We start from the raw sequence: 18,236 nt of genomic DNA, 5'->3' as shown, positions 1-18,236 counted from the left end.
GCGTCATCCCCTTTGTCTCTTTTGTTATACAGACAGCTCTGGAAAGCATTTGCTGGCTCATTGCTTGTTTGTGTAAAATGATGGTAAGGAGGTGTTCCTGGCTGTAAGGTGTCTGCCAGACATGTGAGCACTCAGTATCAAAACAAGTCTGACTCACCTCACTGCCTGAGATGACTGTGTGACCTAACTGTGTTTACGCTGAATTCTTGGCTACAGTACAACCTGCACAAGCAATGCACTAAGAATAACCTGTCTGCGCCTTGCAGCTATTGAATACTGCCTGCTATAACAAAAAACAACAACTTTTATGTGCCCATCAAAGCATTTCTACTAAGTAAAAAAATTGATATTAGTAAAAATCATGGCAATTACTGATACTAATGCTCGGTAGGATTTTGTTTTAGATATGGCTTCCACTTTCATTTTTACATATATTTTAGTATAGCATAATAGCATGTCAGCAGAAAATAATAGCAGTCATTCAGTGTTAGCATACTGTATAGTAATTTCTATTTATAAAGGGTACCGCAGAGAAGGTGGAGAAGTGAGAGGGCTTGTGCAGGGCATATATGCAGAATCTCTGGGACTCCCCTTTGGGAGTTCCTGAAGGGAAGGTCCCAGGAGCATTAGGGCGACAGGTGGGAATGTCTCCATCACAGAGCCCCGCCCACTTCTCTGCAGAAATTAATGGGACGCTTGAAGGATAGCTGTGGTCCCGGGAGAGCTCTCCAAAATTCCTGAGTCTTCAGCAGCTACATTCTTGGAAACTAGGCATGGTAAAGGAATCAATAAAAATGAACTTGGAAATAGAAGCATATCTGTATCTACCCAGCAGCTTCAGTATATGATATTTTCTTATAACAATCAATATTCAGTCACAAGAAAATGCTCCACTGGTATGTAATCTTGGGCCTAATTCAGACCTGATTGTAGCAACAAAATCTTTCTCTAAAGGCAAAACGATGGGGGTAATTTTTGCCTGCTGCGATCAGATAGTCGCCGCCTACAGGTGGAGTGTTTTTTAGCTGTGCAAGTGTGCGATCGCATGTGTAGCAGAGCTGTACAAACAGATTTTGTGCAGTCTCTGCACAGCCCAGGACTTACTCAGCCGCTGCGATCACTACAGCCTGTCCGGGACCGGAATTGACGTCAGGAACCCTCCCTGCAAAGGCTTGGACACGCCTGCGTTTTTCCAGACACTCCCAGAAAATGGTCAGTTGCCACCCACAAACGCCCTCTTCCTGTCAATCTCCTTGCGATCGCCCGTGTGCTCGGAAATTTCGCACCATCCCATCGCTGACCGGCGATCCCCATCGCTGCGGTCCATCGCGCCTGCGCACTGCGGTGCATACACATGCGCAGTTTAGATCTGATCGCAGGCTGTGAGAAAACGCAGCCTAGCGATCAGGTCTGAATCAGCCCCCATGTTTACTGCAGGTGGGGCAGATATAACATGTGCAGAGAGAGATTTGGTGGGGTAATATTATTTCTGTGCAGGGTAAATCCTGGCTGCTTTATTTTGACACTACAATTTAGAATTCAGTTTGAACACACCCCACCCAAATCTAACTCTCTCTGCACAGGTTATATTTGCCCCACCTGCACCACATATTGATTTTGCCCATTCGAGAAAAAATTTGCTGCTGCGATCAGGTCTGAGGGCCCGTTTCAGACCTGTTCGCTGCTGTGCATTTTCGCACAGCGGACGATTATCAAACTACTGCGCATGCGTATGCACCACAATGCGCATGCCTATCACCAAACAACAACAGGATGGTGCGAAAATTTTGATTGCACGTCTGTTAGCAAGGTGATTGACAGGAAGAGGATGTTTGTGGGTGGTAACTGGCCATTTACTTGGTGTGTCCAGAAAAACGCAGGCGCTCCCAAGCGTTTTCAGGGACTGTGTGTGACGTCAGCTGCGGCCCTGATCCGCCTGATTTCTTTGCACTGGAGGAGTAAGTATTGAGCTACGCACAGACTGCACACACTGCACAGAATGGGAAAACATTAGATGGTGAGTGTGATGAGAATGGTATTGCAGCTGTCCGCTGACTGAGGGGAATTTTCGCACAGTGTACACATGCCAATGCACACTTGAACGGGGCGAATTTTCACCCCCCCTGGGCGGCGATTATCTGATCGCAGGACAGTGTAATTTGCAGCACAGCGATCAGGTTTGAATTAGGCCCTGAATTAGGCCCCATGTTAGCTGCTTCAGCATACAATTCCGCTCCACACTATGGGGCCAATTTATCACTATCTGCATCTGAGGATGGGATGTGATAAAATTGACCCAATCACCACTGTGATAATTGATTACATCGGACATCAGATTGCATTCCCATTATAAGTATGGGAAATACTACCTTGGATACTAAAGAAAAATGAAAAAAAAAAAAAAAACCTGAAAGGTTTGTTGGCGCCGTGCGGGGCAGTGTAGATTGACAGCTGTGGATCAGCAGCCACCTGGTGAGGGGGCAGCCCACCTCCTCAAAATAGCCACTAATATAAATTGATACCAGGTAGGCAGTGGCACTCAAAACCACAGAGACAACCTTAGTAAAAACCCAATATTTAATATCATATAATATAATATAATATAATAACAACAATGAAAACATGTTAAAACATTTAAATCTCAAATGAGCTGAATAGCAAAAGTGTGTGACAGCTCTACAGGTGTACAGATTGCATGAATATAGTGATTCCCTGGAAGTCCAAAAGTGCTATGAGCAACTGATTATATATATATATATATATATATAATCATTATAATGACCGCTGTTGATGGTACTGGGTGGAGACTCTCAGAAAAAGTTCAGTCAGTCTCTAACACCTTAATCCAAATAGGTAACCCGTAATAAAAGGGTATATATGTGCTCCGGCTATATGATCACAATAGCAAAGTACCAGTGGTGTTGAATTTGGCTCACAGTAATGGATGAAATCAGGGCCGGTTCTAGCCCTTGTGGCGCCCCGGGCGAAAATAGGGGCGTGGATTCATACAGGGGGGTGGCCAGTTATGCCCCATGTAGAGTTGTGCCCCCATTTGTGCCCCATGCAGAGTTGTGCCCCCAGTTGAGTAGCGCCGCTTACAAAAAAAAAAATTAAGAAATTGTAATTAATACTTACTATCCCCACTCCTGATTCCCGACCGCTGCGGACCTCCGCTGGCGCCGCTCCTCGGATCTATGGGAGAGACGTCATGACGTCTCTCCCATAGCACAGCATAGACACTAGAGGTCAGTTATGACCCCTAGCTTTTATGTGCCAGTCCCACAATGCTGTGCGGTGTGCGATTATGTCATCCGCACCGCACAGCAAAGGTCCTCTCCACGAAGGGAAACTAGACAGGTAGCGTCTAGTTTCCTTCACAGCGCCGCACAGCACAGCACTGGGGGGCACTGACCAACAATAGCAAATCTTGCCATGGCGGTGGCGCCCTCCGGATGGTGGCTGCGCCCTCTGGAAGGCGGCGCCCCGGGCAAAAATCCCGTGTGCCCGTAGCAAGATCCGCTACTGGATGAAATGTTAAGTGCCAAGATTGAATCAGTATCACAGCTCGCCGGCATTTTTTGCTGAGCAGTGGGCAATATAAGCTACATATGCAGGAGCTGCTGATTCAATCTTGGCAATCTGTACACCTGTAGAGCTGTCACACACTTTTGCTATTCAGCTCATTTGAGATTCAAATGTTTTAAAAAAAATTCATTGTTGATATTATATTATATGATATTAAATATTGGCCCAGATTTATCAAGCCTTGGAGAGTGATAAATTGCACGGTGATAAAGTACGAGCTAATCACCACCTAACTGCCATGTTACAGGCTGTGTTTGAAAAATGACAGATAGGAGCTGATTGGCTGATACTTTATCACCGTGTCATTTATCACTCTCCAAGGCTTGATAAATCTGGGCCATTGTATTTTTACTAAGTTTGTCTCTGGTTTTGAGCGCCTACCTGGTACTAAAAAAATTAGAATTAAAGGGTTTGGAGCAGTTTTTTTACTGTCATTTAATACATTCAAGTGATATTAAAATAATGTTAATAGGGTGTAAAAACACCCTTTTTCACATTTTTTTTTAGTAAAAAAAGGTTAATAAGTCTGCAGCATATTAATAAAACAATTACTGAGTATCTCCCAAAAACTTCAGTTTCCAGGGGATACTTGCAAATGTTAAGAATTCTCGGAATGTACTATATATATTGGGGACCACAGCAGAAGTCAGATATCAGCTGTGGTTTTCGGAAAAGCAGCCCCCATTGGTTTCTAAAGGGGGGATGCTAAACTGAAATTGTTTAAGCTCCGGAATGCATAGCTCTGGTCAAGGGCATATTAAGAGAGGTGGGAGCCTGTGTGCAGTCTCCATTCGGATCCACTCTTCTTTAGCCGGCAATGCGGTAGACTCTGACCACTAAGCGTACCAGAGTCTACTGCGCATGCGCAGGTCTCCAGGAAAATGGCACAATGGCAATCTGGAGTGCATTCTGCAGTACATAGCCACAAACCATAAAATTATGCAGAAACTGCAGTTTCCTATATCATTTTTTGATGAAACAAATTGATACATACTGTATGCCGCTAAGTGCCACAAAGGTGCATTAAATGAGTACAAATAAGGGCTGATGGTACATTCTTTCCAATGCATTCTAAAATGTTAATGCACACACAAAAAGCATGCCAAATCGCACATTCGTTTTCATGCATTTTTATTTATTTTCCCAGCACATATATATGAATGGGGCTTCAATTGTCCCCTTTGTTATTTAGTGGTGTCTGCCAATCCAGAAGCAGACATAGAGATAGCAATCACCTTTACAGTCACAGGCACAAAATTCACACTAATAATAAGAACACGTGTTACCTTTGCCTGGAACATGGGTAAAGTCCTTGTATCTAAAGTCAAACAGAGACAAGCCATAAATAAATTAGTGCTTCAGCACTAACATGCGATTAACATCAACCTTTTCCTGTCATAGAGAACACCTTATCACCTCTATACCAACACCCAATATACTAATGAAACTCTGTGACTTCTGTGTTTTTATGACCTTCTTGTAAATTTACAGAGACTGTAAAACACAAGGGACCTACACACTGGCAGATAACACTGCACGATATGAATGTTCTCGTTCATTAATGAACGAGAACTCGTTCATATCGTGCAGTGTGTAGGCACCAACGATGAACGATGCCTGACCCGGCGCTCGTTCATTATTGGTGCTCCGTTGCTTATGCATGCAGGCCAATATGGACGAGATTGTCCATATCAGCATGCATTGCTATGGCGCCGGGTGGAGTGAAGAAACTTAATTCCCCCCGTCACCTACCCCCCGCCGCCGGGTCGCCCATCTGCCGTATCGGCGGTTGGGCAGCTCGGTGGCGGGTCGCCCAGTCTGCAGGGCCCAACACTGTACTTTTTGTCAATGCTTCATAACATTGTTCAGGGGTGGCAGCATGGTGCAGGGACATGCGGTGAGATAAATGGCTCAGGAAGCACTGGCTAGCACCAGAGCCAGATTTACACACAATATATGAGCCAGAGGGTACATGTGGGCATTATATACAGGTGCAACTGTATAAACTCCTGGAAATTTGTTTTGATCAGAGCTGTGCGGAAAAGATAGGTAGGGGAGGCGCTGCCTCACCTGTCATAGACTTTTGACTATAAAAATGATTAGAATAATGCAAAAAATATATTTCTAACGCATTCTTTGTATTGTTCATATACTTTATACAGTCAAAACTCTGGTACAAACGTTAGTATGACAGGAACCCCACTCCCCCAGGGTACCCCGGCCAGGGGTGACTAGTTGGATATTTAATGCCACGGCCGCAGGGCGCTGTATAAAAGTGACCCCCGGCTGTGGCATTATCTGTCCAGCTAGTGGAGCCCGATGCTGGTGTAAAAACTACGGGGGACCCCTACTCTTTTTGTCCCCCGTATTTTTTGCACGAGCACCAGGCGCAGAGCCCGGTGCTGGTTTTAAAAATACGGGGGATCCCCTGTCAGTTTTTCCCCCGGATTTTTAGAACCAGGACCGGCTCGAAGAGCCCGAGGCTGGTTATGCTTTGGAGGGGGGACCCCACGCAATTTTTTTTCGGGTTTTTTCCCGTTTTTTAAAAATCGGATCAAAATCCGTCAAATCGGCCGTTTTTCGACAGCGGGACTGTCGAATCCGTTTTTTATTGAATATGTTGAATTTCGGCACCCACTTGCCGGAATTCGACGGTCGAATTGTGTCGAATAAAAAAACGGGCGAAAAATTGCCGCGATTCGCCGGCAATTGCATATACCCCTCTGCCTCACCTGCCTCACTCCACCGCAAGTCACTGCAGCATACCCACTGTGCCACAGCACAGGAAATGTATTCAGACAAAATTCAGGCGTCCAGGAACAGAGCATTTTGTACCTCATGCAGTGGCATGTGGGCACTTTGCAATGGCAGAAGGGGTGCCGCCAGCCCTACCCGGGTGCAGTGTGTGTGATGCGTGAGTACAGGGGTACCCACACCGCACATGCTGCACCCAGTTTTGTAATACCCTCCGAAGTTCCACGTTGACAGCAGCAGGGGAAATGGCGCAGAAACCATTTATTTTGGGTGAAGGTTATCAGACTCTATTTGGAGTGATGATAAATTGGTTTAAACCTGCACTTTTGTGAGTGTCTAGATTAGGGGGTAACCCCATCACATCCTTTTCTATTTAATACATGTGGCTTTATAATCAAAAGCATTTGTTGCAGTGTTCATCTACCCAAATGGTATTACACAAGGATTTTCCTTTTTGTATTTTCTTTTTCTTTACGTTAAGGTGTACACATGGTGAGATTTCTCCTATCGATTTTTGACTATATAGTCAAAATCGCAAGGAAAGGTAGTGGAAATCGCAAGGTGTTAGGCAGCTTGCGATACCGATTCGATCCCGATGCACACTCCCGTGGGGTCAGTATCGCAAGGCTAGACAGACTGTGCAGACAAGTCAATCTTGACTATCTAGTACAAAGTATAGTTAAAATATACGTTATGGTAAGAACTTACCGTTGATAACGGTATTTCTCCTGAGTTCACAGGATCCACAGGATAACTATGGGATATGATGAAGCGACAGAGGATTTGCACCAATCGGTCAAAGCTTTTCCGGCCTCCCAGCATGCAACGGGCCCGTCCATATACCCCCGCCTCCTTGCTCAGGCAAATCAGTTGTATTCCAAAGCTCAAGGCAGGAGCATCATAGATAGCCCTAATCAGGCAATAATAACAAGAAGGAAGAGGTTAGCGAGTAAAAGGATCCTCAAATCAGGTGCGTCAGGGTGGGATCCCTGTGGACTTAGGAGAAATACCGTTATCAACGGTAATTTCTTACCATAACGTATATTTCTACGGCAGGGTCCACAGGATAACAATGGGATTTCCCAAAGCAATTTAGTGGTGGGGACGCTCCTGATTGGACAGGAGAATCCTTCGTCCGAATTCAGTTTCATGAGAGGCAAAGGTATCCAAGGCATAATGTCTAATGAATGTGTTAATGGAAGACCATGTGGCTGCCTGTTCTGCTGAAGCACCACGTTGTGCTGCCCAAGATGGACCTACCTTACGAGTAGAGTGAGCAGAGACATTAGCCGGAAACCGGGAGATCACCTGAGAATATGCTTCTGAAATCGTCATCCGAAGCCATCTTGCCAGTGTCTGTTTATCAGCAGGCCATCCTCTCTTGTGAAATCCGTAGAGAATGAAGAGAGAATCTGTCTTTCTGATGGCACTGGTATGATCCACGTAGATCCTTATTGCACGGACCACGTCCAGCGATGCATCTCCTGCAGAAAGGCCCGGTACCTGGAAAGCCAGGACTACAATTTCTTCATTAAGGTGGAATTTAGACACCACCTTCGGGAAAATACCCAGATCTAGTTCTGAAAGCTGCTTTATCTGGATAAAAAAAATCAAAAATGGGGAATGACATAATGCCCCTAAATCTGATACTCTTCTAGTTGACGCCATAGCCAGTAGAAAGAGAACTTTACCTGTCAACCATTTAAGATCCACTTTTTTAAGTGGTTCAAACGGGGCAACCGGAAGGGCTTTCAGGATTACACTAAGTCCCAAGGCACTGTAGGAGGAACAAAAGGAGGTTGAATGCGCAGCATTCCCTGGAAAAAAGTACGCACATCCTGTAAATTGGCAATTTTCTTTTGGAACCATACAGTCAATGCCGACACTTGCACTCTCAAGGATGCCACCTTCAAACCTTTATCCATTCCTGCCTGAAGGAATGCTAATACCCTGAAAACTCTTAAAGATTTAGGGTCCATATTCCGTTCACTGCACCAATGAATATAGGTTTGCCATATTCTGTGATAAATGCAAGCTGAGGAAGGTTTCCTTGCTCTGAGCATAGTTTGAATTACCTGTTGTGAGAATCCTCTTGACTTCAGGATAGAGGTTTCAAAAGCCACGCCGTCAAAGACAGCTGATCCAGATGCTTGTGATAACAAGGACCCTGCATCAGTAGATCTGGACGTTGAGGGAGCAGAAGTGGAACATCCAGCGACATTCTCTGCAGATCTGTGTACCAATGTCTTCTGGGCCAAGCCGGAGCTATTAGTATCACGGCACCTTTTCCTTGCTTTATCTTTCTCACCACCCTGGGTAATCGGATGATTGGAGGAAACACATAAGCCAGATGAAAATCCCCTCTCACCGACAGGGCATCCACAAAGATCGCTCTGAGATCCTTTGTACTTGACCCGTATGTGAGCACAGCCAGGACGCCATGAGATCTATCTCTGGCAACCCCCACTTGTCTACTAGAGTCTGGAAGACCTCTGGGTGTAGAGCCCATTCGCTTGCCTGAATGGCGTGTCGACTGAGAAAGTCCGCTTCCCAGTTTAGGACTCCCGATACAAAACACTGCGGACAGGGCTGGATGATGATGTTCTGCCAACTTTAATATGTGACTTACCTCATTCATCGCTTTTCGGCTGCGAGTTCCTCCTTGATGGTTGAGGTACGCTACTGCTGTCACATTGTCTGAGCGGATCTGGACTGGTTTTCCCTGAAGAATGTCCTTTGCCTGAATCAGTGCCCTGTATATGGCCCAAAGTTCCAATATGTTTATTGGCAGGCAACTGTCTTCCTTGGTCCATTGCTCCTGAAAACACAACCTTCCTGACACTGCTCCACAGCCCTGGAGACTGGCGTCTGGCGTCAGAATTTCCCAATCTGATATCCGAAAAGGGTCTCCCCTTATCCAGATGGGATGTATATAGCCACCAAGCTAATGACCTTCTTACTTCTATCGTAATAAACATAGTCTGATGCAACCCATTCCATTTGGCAAGAATCAGACTCTGCAGAGGCCTCGAGTGGAATTGTGCATACTCCACCATGTCGAATGTTGACACCATCAAACCCATCACGCACATTGCTGCGTGAATGGATACCTTTTGACTGTATAACAAGTCCTGAATCCTTGACTGGACCTTGGATATCTTGTTCAGAGGTAAAATTACTCTCTGAAGCCTTGAATCCAGTACAGCCCCCAAGTGAGTCATCCGTTGTGACGAAACCAGAGACGATTTTGCCCAATTTATGAGCCACCCGTGGTTCTGCAGACATGTTATTGTCTGTTGCAGATGACATAAGAGCAATTCCTGCATCTGTGTCAGGATTAAAAGATTGTTGGGGTATGGATATATTCTTATCCCCTGCTGGCGGAGATAAGCTGCCATTACTACCATAATCTTGGTAAATGCTCTGGGAGCTGTGGCTAACCCAAAAGGTAGGGCCTGAAACTGAAAATGCTGTTGGAGGATAGCGAACCTGAGATAGCACCGATGGGACAGTGCTAGGAACATGTAGGTAAGCATCCTGTATATCCAGGGATACCATATAATCTCCTGGCTCCATTGCCAAAATGATGGAACCTAACATCTCCATGTGAAACCGAAGTACCCAAATGTATTTGTTCAGTAATTTAAGATTGAGAATGGGCCGAAATGACCCATTTGGCTTCTGAACTAAAAACAGGTTGGAGTAAAAACTCTGTCCTCGTTGTGCAGGAGGAACTGGAATGACTACTCCTGACTGAAGAAATTTCTGAACTGCTTCTAACAAAGCCCTGGCCTTCGTCTCTACCTGAGACGGGCTAGTACAAAAAAAACCTTTGAGGAGGGTGCTTCTTGAAGGCAAAAGCATAACCTTGAGATACCACTTCCTGCACCCAGGCATCTGTTGTAGACTGATGCCAGATCTGTGCAAACTGAAGAAGTCGGCCACCCCACCCTGGGGTCCCCCAGGTGGAGGCCTGCACCATCAGGCTGATGGCTTAGTATCTGTTTTCCCAACCGGTCCTCTGGTAGCCCAATGCCTTTTAGTCTTACCAGACTTGTTGTATTGGGGACTGCTTGCCATCACTTTTTCCTTTAGCTTTTCCTTGAGACCGAAAGGGCAGAAAAGCCAGAAATTTATGTTTGAAATTTTATGTGGGAGGAAACTTGACCTTCTTGGAGTCTGCTTCTGACTCCAGAATATCTGTCAATTCTTTGCCAAAAAGAATACCTACAGAAAAGGGCAAAGATTCCAAAATCTTCTTAGATTCTGAATCAGCTTTCCACGTACGTAACCAAACTGCTCTGCGAGCAGCTATTGTTGAAGCTGATGTCCTGGAGGCAATAGTACCCATATCCAATGCTGTTCCAGGAACATTGCAGGCTGTTTTATATGAGCTATATGGGATTTTTGCTCTCTAGAAGCTATAGAAAAATCCCCCTCCAATGCATCAGCCCAGGCAGCCACTGCCTTTGCCATCCAAGCTGAAGCCATGGCTGGCCTTATGACTGCCCCAGACAGGGAAAAAATGGTTTTTAGAAAACCATCCACTCTCCTATCCATGACATCATTTAATGATGTTGAAGGCAAAGGTAATGTAGATTTTCGCACTAATCAAATTACATGCGTATCTACTTTAGGAGCCACCTACCTTTTTAAACAATCCCCAGCTGGAAGAGGATAATTGGAATTACATTTCTTAGGAATTCTAAACTTCTTATTGGGTGTAGCCCAAGCCTCTTCCATAATTTCCGTCAGCTGATCTAACCCTGGAAACTCAGTCTTAACTGTTTTGGGACGTTTAAACACGGGTGCCTTGGTTTTTAACATAGGCTCTGCTGAATCCTCTAAGGATTCTAGGCTTTCATTGCTTTAATTAAATCAGCTATATCCACTGAGCTGAGACCTTCCTCCTCCACTTCGTAAGCAGAAGTAGAATTTATTGAGCTTTCATCTTCCGATGACTCCTCATCTGAATCATGTGTATCCTGTGAGGGTGAAGATTTACTTACCACCAGCTTATCAGCTTGTTTCTTTTGAGAAGCTGCTGCTGGAAGTGATACACCATAGGTGGGGAGCTGCATGTAAGGGTTAAAAGTGTAACCTGTCCCTGGTATAGGAGTTGGAGGAATTATCCGTTAAGCTATACTGGATAAAGTCTGTGCAAACATAGCCTAAGGTGGATCCAGCTGCACCTGAATCTGCCTTGTATTTCTCATTAACCCTTGGTGAAAGCTAAAACAATTTGCACATAAACCATCCTGAACCAGATCCTGAGAGGATAACACCGCTTTGCAAGACAAACATGACATGAGTGTTGCTGTTGCTGTTAGTGTACCTTCCTCACCTTTGCTGCTCTTAGACATGATAATCAACACTTCCACAGTGTACTACACAATTTGTGACTGTAATCACTTTAAATTTCTTAAAGTGATATACAATCCGACCCTACCCATGCACCAGCATTGAGGATCGGAATAAACAAACTGACAGAAATATAGTAAAGTCAGCAATCACACTAGCAGTCAGTCACGTTATACATTAGTATAATAAGCAATATGAGCACATCAACTACAACTACATTTTAAGTATGTAGGAGAACATATTACTGCATCATGTTTAAAAAGATCTAACGTATTCAGACGCAATGTGAAAGAAATAACAGTAAATGTATACAGACTCATATGCAATAGGCACTTATCTAACTATTCGTACTCAAAGGGTAGATAGAGACTTAGTGCTGTATAACCCGTACTCAGTAGAGTGGGATACAGGGAGACTCGCCTCGCTTCCAGGACCGATCAATACATTAGCGGACGCTGAGTGGATCCAGACGCTACTAGTGTACACTGCCGCTCCATGAACACAGATTCTCAGTGAACATGGACGCACCAGTCACACAGCCGCCTATGCTGTGACTGGGTCCCCTTCGTTTACAGCGTCTGAGACGGAAGCGGGAAACAGTTCATGATGGAGACTCAGAGGAAACTGGTCATGAACCGGGGGGAGGGGCGACCAGGAGAGCGTCTGACTCCACACCGCTGACATCAACTGTAGGGATCGTGGCCTCATACTATTCCTGGAGCCTTTGATCCCTAAGGCCTAGCGCTGGTGCACCCGAGTTGGGAGCCGCGTCAGTGACTGTTTGGTGGTCTCCTCCCAAAACAATGCGGCTGTATCCGTATTCCCCTTCTAAGCAGAACCGATGACTTACCTTCTCCCCGTGCTCCGGCCACAGCCTGGTAACGTCTGCTAGACCTGCTAGTATATCCGACACAGACGCCCGCCGAAACAGCACTGTACTTGTGGGTAAGCGTTGTCGTGACCCGGCGAAGAGTTGTTGGAGCGACTCTTTCTAAGGTACGTATAAGACGCTGTTTAGAAATATCACTCAGAAAAATTGTAAGATTATAAAAATAAAATAAGAAAGCTTAGGGCTGCTAAAAACCAGCAGCCCTCTGACCATGGTCCGGCTCCTGCCGCACCAAACAAAAAACTGATTTGCCTGAGCAAGGAGGCGGGGATATATGGACGGGCCCGTTGCATGCTGGGAGGCCGGAAAAGCTTTGACCGATTGGTGCAAATCCGTTGTCGCTTAATCATATCCCATTGTTATCCTGTGGATAACCTGTGGACCCTGCCGGAGAAATTTGCACTTAGTCAAAATCGTACATAGACAAAAGCGAAAGTACAGATAGTCAAAATTTGTGCTCTCTGGGCTCTAGGGGAGTTCAAGGGATATTGCATAGTCAAAACCAGTTATAGAAAGAATCTCACCGTGTGTATGCACCTTAACCATCGATAAAGCAATACTGGAAACACTCAACATAATAAGAACAACAAAAACCAGGGGAGTACAAGTTGTTTATGTATTTGCATTTTTGTATTCTCTCAAGTGCCCATATCAGTCATAGACAACCAATTTACCATTATCTTTCCCGTGGAACTAGCGTGGTTCCAAAGCTGGGAAGTGGATGTGCACTTTGAAACAAACAGGCACATTTTATATTAAGCAGGTCATTCCCTGCTTAATATAGAGCGTAAGACAGAGGTTCCCAAAGGCAGTCCTCCAGGCACCCTAACGGTCCAGGTTTTAAGGCTATCCAAGCTTGGCCACGGGTAACTTAATTTTTACCTCAAGCTATTTGATTTAACCATCTGTGCTCAGCCACGGATTTCCTTACAACCTGGACCGTTAGGGTGCCTTGAGGACCGCATTTTGGAACCTTTGGCGTAAGACCTCTCTGATCTGCCGTAAAAACCTCATAGCCCAAAATTATCCCAAACCCATTGTTAAAAGCTGAACTATGAACTAGTGCTCTAAGGGGTCAATGCAAGTAGGGGCTGATGTGATGCATACTTGCCTACCTGACCCTCTCCATGAGGGAGAAAATGCTCTGTTCCTGGACTTTCCTGGTAATGTATGATTGCCATCACCTGTGGTGAAACACCTTTCTTATCAATTAACTAGCTCACCACAGGTGATGGCAATCATACATTACCAGGAAAGTCCAGGAACAGAGCATTTTCTCCCTCATGGAGAGGGTCAGGTAGGCAAGTATGATGTGATGGTGATGCGTAGAATGTGCCACTGGATCGCAGGCAACCTTCATCGCCTCTAAATTGTGCCAATTATGACATTCAACTGTCAAATTAGTGCATAGACCCAGAGGGGTACATATTTAAATACATAAATTAGAGGCCACTGTGAGCATGGCTGATGCATCGCTCTTATTTGAATTAACCCCTAAAAACGTTCATACATACACTAGACAAAAGTATTTGGCCACACCTGTTAATTATTGAATTCAGGTGTTTCAATCAGACCTGTTGCCACAGGTGTATAAAATCAAGCCCCTAGCCATGCAGTCTCCATTTGCAAACATTTGTGATACAAAATGGGTTGTTCTGAAGAGCCCAGTGACTTCAAGCCTGGTACTGTGATAGGATGCCACCTTTACAATAAGACTGTTAGTGAAATTTTATCCCTGAATACTCCACTGTCAACTGTAAGTGATATTGTTAGAAAGTGGAAGCGTTTAGGAACTACAGCAACTCAGGCAGAAAGAGGAAGACCACATAAAATCACAGAGCGGGGTCAATGACTGCTAAGGTGAATGGAACATAAAAGTCGCCAACACTCTGCTGATTCCATAGCTGAAGAGTTCTGAACTTCCACTGGCATTGATGTGAGCACAAAAACTGTACAATGGGATCATAATGGAATGGGTTTCCATGGCCGAGCAGCTGCATGCAAGCCTCATATCACTAAGTCCAACGCCAAGCGTCAAATTGAGTGGTGAAAAGCACACCGACACTGGACTGAGGAGCAATGGAAATGTGTTCTGTGGAGTGACGAATCACGCTTCTCTGGCAGTCAAATGGACGAATCTAGGTTTGCCGGATGCCGGGAGAACGTTACCTGCATTATGCAAAGTTTAGTGGAGGAGGGATAACGGTATGGAGCTGTTTTTCAGGGTTTGGGCTAGGCCCCTTATCGCCAGTGAAGGGCAATCTTAATGCTTCAGTATGCCAAGACATTTTGGACAATGCTTTGCTTCTAACTTTGTGGCAACAGTTTGGGGAAGGCCAAACGGTGCGCCAGTGCACAAAGCAAGGACTATAAAGACATGGGGGTATATTTACTAAAATGGGAGTTCTATTTAAGATGGGATGTTGCCCATAGCAACCAATCAGATTCCAGGTATTATCTTCTAGAAGGTGCTAGATAAATTAGTGTCACGATCCTCACTGTAGTTCTCATATTTGGTGACTTACCTCTGCCATCTCTGTACTGGATCCTGCATCTTTCTGCTCACTGGGATAAACAGCTTGCCAATACCATGAGTTTCCTGAGTCCTGAGTTCTCTGCCTGGAAGGTAAGAGTTAATGAGCTCCACCTGTGGTGATTAATCTTCTGTGTGAGTCTGAAATCAGCAATCTGAAGTGTAGGCCTAAAAGCCAGCATCTTCTGTTTGTTTGCAGAAGTTCAGGCTTCAGTGTTCTTTCGGCCTGCTAGGCCTCACTCCACATAACAGCCTAGTCTAGAGTACTCACATGACAGTGACTGTTCACCTGACCCAGAGCTGTCCAATCCTGTGCCAACCTGAGACTCTCTAAATCACCTGACCCTGTTCACCAATCACCAAGGACCATGAAGTATAAGTCAGGAGACTTGAGTTGGAAACTCTGCCAGTTCCTCATGTCACACACAGCTCTGTGTGAGCTTAGAAGCTGAGCTCCCTAAAGGTAACACTTGTACTTTGGTTCCTGTAAAACTCTGTTCCTTTGCCACCCAGTCTGGATTACAGTTGTGTTACCATTGATATCCAGTATTTCTACAGTTTCATCTTAAAGTCACAGTTGCAGTATTCCACAGTCTCCTCTTAAAGCCACAGCTGCAGTATTCTAGTTTCATCTTAAAGTCACAGTTGCAGTATTCCAGTCTCATCTTAAAGTCACAGCCATCGTTCTACTTTCAGTTGCGTTTCCAGTCATATCCGGTACCAGCCCAGATTATAGTTGCGTCCCAGTCTCACCAGTAACCAGTACGGTTCTCAGTTTCACCAGTAACCAGCCCGGCTTACTATCTCGCCAGTAACCTTGAGTACATAAGCACCTACTCCTGTGACACTATATCCAGTTCAATCTCACCTATACATTCATCATCCTGCTATCAACACCAAGTCCCTGGTGATCCAGTGGTCAGGATGCGGCTTCCTCTGCCGAGGCCCGGGTTCGATCCCCGATCAGGGATTGCTCCTTCTTCTCACTGATTCCTACAGACCAGCCTAACTTTCACATAGTCCTCCAGTCGCCCGCACAGACTTCACTAACACCGGGTTCACAAAAACCACAGGCATGACAATGAGAAGTAAAATCTGATTGGTTGCTATGAGCAACATCCCATCTTAAACAGAACTCTCATCTTAGTAAATTTACCCCATAGTTTGATGAGTTTGCTGTGGAAGAACTTGACCGACCTGCACACAGCCCTGACCTCAACCTCATTAAGCACCTTTGGGATGAACTGGAACTGAGATTCCGAGCCAGGCCTTCTTGTCTAACATCAGTGCCTGACCTTGTAAATGCTCTACAGATTGAATGGGCATAAATTCCCACAGAAACACTCCAAAATCTTGTAGAAAGTCTTCCAATAAGAGTGGAAGCTGTTATAGCTGCAAAAGGGGGACCAACTCCATATTAAAGTATACTGTATGTAGTTGAATACAATGTCATTACAGAAGATCAGTATGATTGGCCAATGGACGGGATACCGGTGGTCAGTATACTGACAGCGGCATCCTGCCCATCAAAATCCCGACAGCCCCCTAAACCCTCACCTTTTTCCTACCCTAACCCTCCCTTGTGGGTCCCTAACCCTCCCAGGTGGTGCCTAACCCTAACCATCCCTCCCCGGTGCCTAAAGGTGGGTACACACTAATAGATATATCTGCAGATCAATTGATCTGCAGATATATCTATGGACGGATCGGGCAGTGTGCTGTGCATACACACTGCCCGATCCGTCGGGGACTGACGTCATGAACTGGGCGGGCGTGTACACACGCCCGCCCAGTTCAGCTGTCAATCACCGCCGGCCGCCGCATGTGTACGGGCGGTCGGCCGACCGCCCCGTACACACACAGCGACGCGCCAATATATCGGTAGATATATTGGCCATCGGCTGTGCTGCGCGGCCGACGCGATACGTCTGTGAACGACGGAGTTCACAGACGTATCGGCCGTACACACTGGCCGACGGTCCAGCGATATATCGGCCGTTCAAGAGAACGGCCGATATATCGACCAGTGTGTATGGGCCTTAACCCTAACCTTTATGGCGCTGCAGCCTAACCCTAACCTCCCTTCTGCAGCCTAAACCTACTCCCCCGCAGCAGGACGGCAGTGCTTCCGGCTCTCAGGATGATTGGGATGACGGCTGTTGGTATTTTGACGCCAGCATCCCATTTGGTGTCAGTATAGTTTCTGTACTCCATCGAGATCCCGGCAACGATATATTGACCGCCGGGATCCCGTTCGTTGGGAAACTAACTGCTTCCCCATTACAGTCCCTGTTAGTGTAACGGTCAGGCGTCTGAATACTTTTGTCTATAGATATATATAATTTTTATGGCTCAAGTTCAGAACATGGGATCCCCGGGCCTTCAGTTTCACTAGCCAGATGGATATTTAATGGGATTAATGACCTATAGCAAGCAAAGCAGTGTGAGCCACTGTGGGGGTCATTCCGAGTTGATCGCTCGCTAGCAGTTTTTAACAGCCGTGCAAACGCTATGCCACCGCCCACTGGGAGTGTATTTTAGCTTAGCAGAAATGCGAACGATTGTAACGCAGAGCAGCTACAAAATTATTTTGTGCAGTTTCTGAGTAGCTTCAAACCTACTCAGCGTTTGCGATCACTTCAGACCATTCAGTTCCGGATTTGATGTCACAAACACGCCCTGCGTTCGGCCAGCCGCGCCTGCAGTTTTTCCGAACACTCCCTGAAAACGGTCAGTTGCCACCCAGAAACGCCCACTTCATGTCAATAACTCTGTGGCTGCCAGTCCGACTGAAAAGCATCACTAGACCCTGTGTGAAGCTACATTGTTCACTGTAATAGTACGTGGCGCGTGCGCATTGCGCGCGTACACATGCGCAGAACTGCCATTTTTTAGCCTCATCGCTGCACAGTGAACGAATGCAGCTAGTGAACAACTCAGAATGACCACCTGTGTCCGAAGCGTGGCAAGCAAAGCGAGACCGCGAATGTACTCTTTTTAATGTTCTGAACAAGTGTAATGATATTCTGAGGCAGTTTAGTTATGCTAATCCACGGGGTTCTATGTTTGTAACTTAAATATATATATTTTTGCATTGCTAACCTTCCTTTGTAC

General features: G+C 45.7%; 1 long non-coding RNA gene across 1 annotated transcript; it reads right to left on the bottom strand.

Annotated features, from left to right (window-relative positions):
* Positions 1-480: 480 nt before the first annotated feature.
* On the bottom strand, positions 481-15,180 carry LOC134911166 (uncharacterized). Its single transcript, XR_010176374.1, has 3 exons — positions 15,115-15,180; positions 4,872-4,903; positions 481-767 (listed from the first exon to the last, which is right to left on the bottom strand). It is a non-coding gene; the product is annotated as an uncharacterized LOC134911166 (long non-coding RNA).
* Positions 15,181-18,236: the final 3,056 nt, after the last annotated feature.

This window comes from Pseudophryne corroboree, chromosome 4, assembly GCF_028390025.1.
Source record: "Pseudophryne corroboree isolate aPseCor3 chromosome 4, aPseCor3.hap2, whole genome shotgun sequence".
Taxonomy (NCBI): domain Eukaryota; kingdom Metazoa; phylum Chordata; class Amphibia; order Anura; family Myobatrachidae; genus Pseudophryne; species Pseudophryne corroboree.
This window is presented reverse-complemented; position numbering and strand designations above follow the sequence as displayed.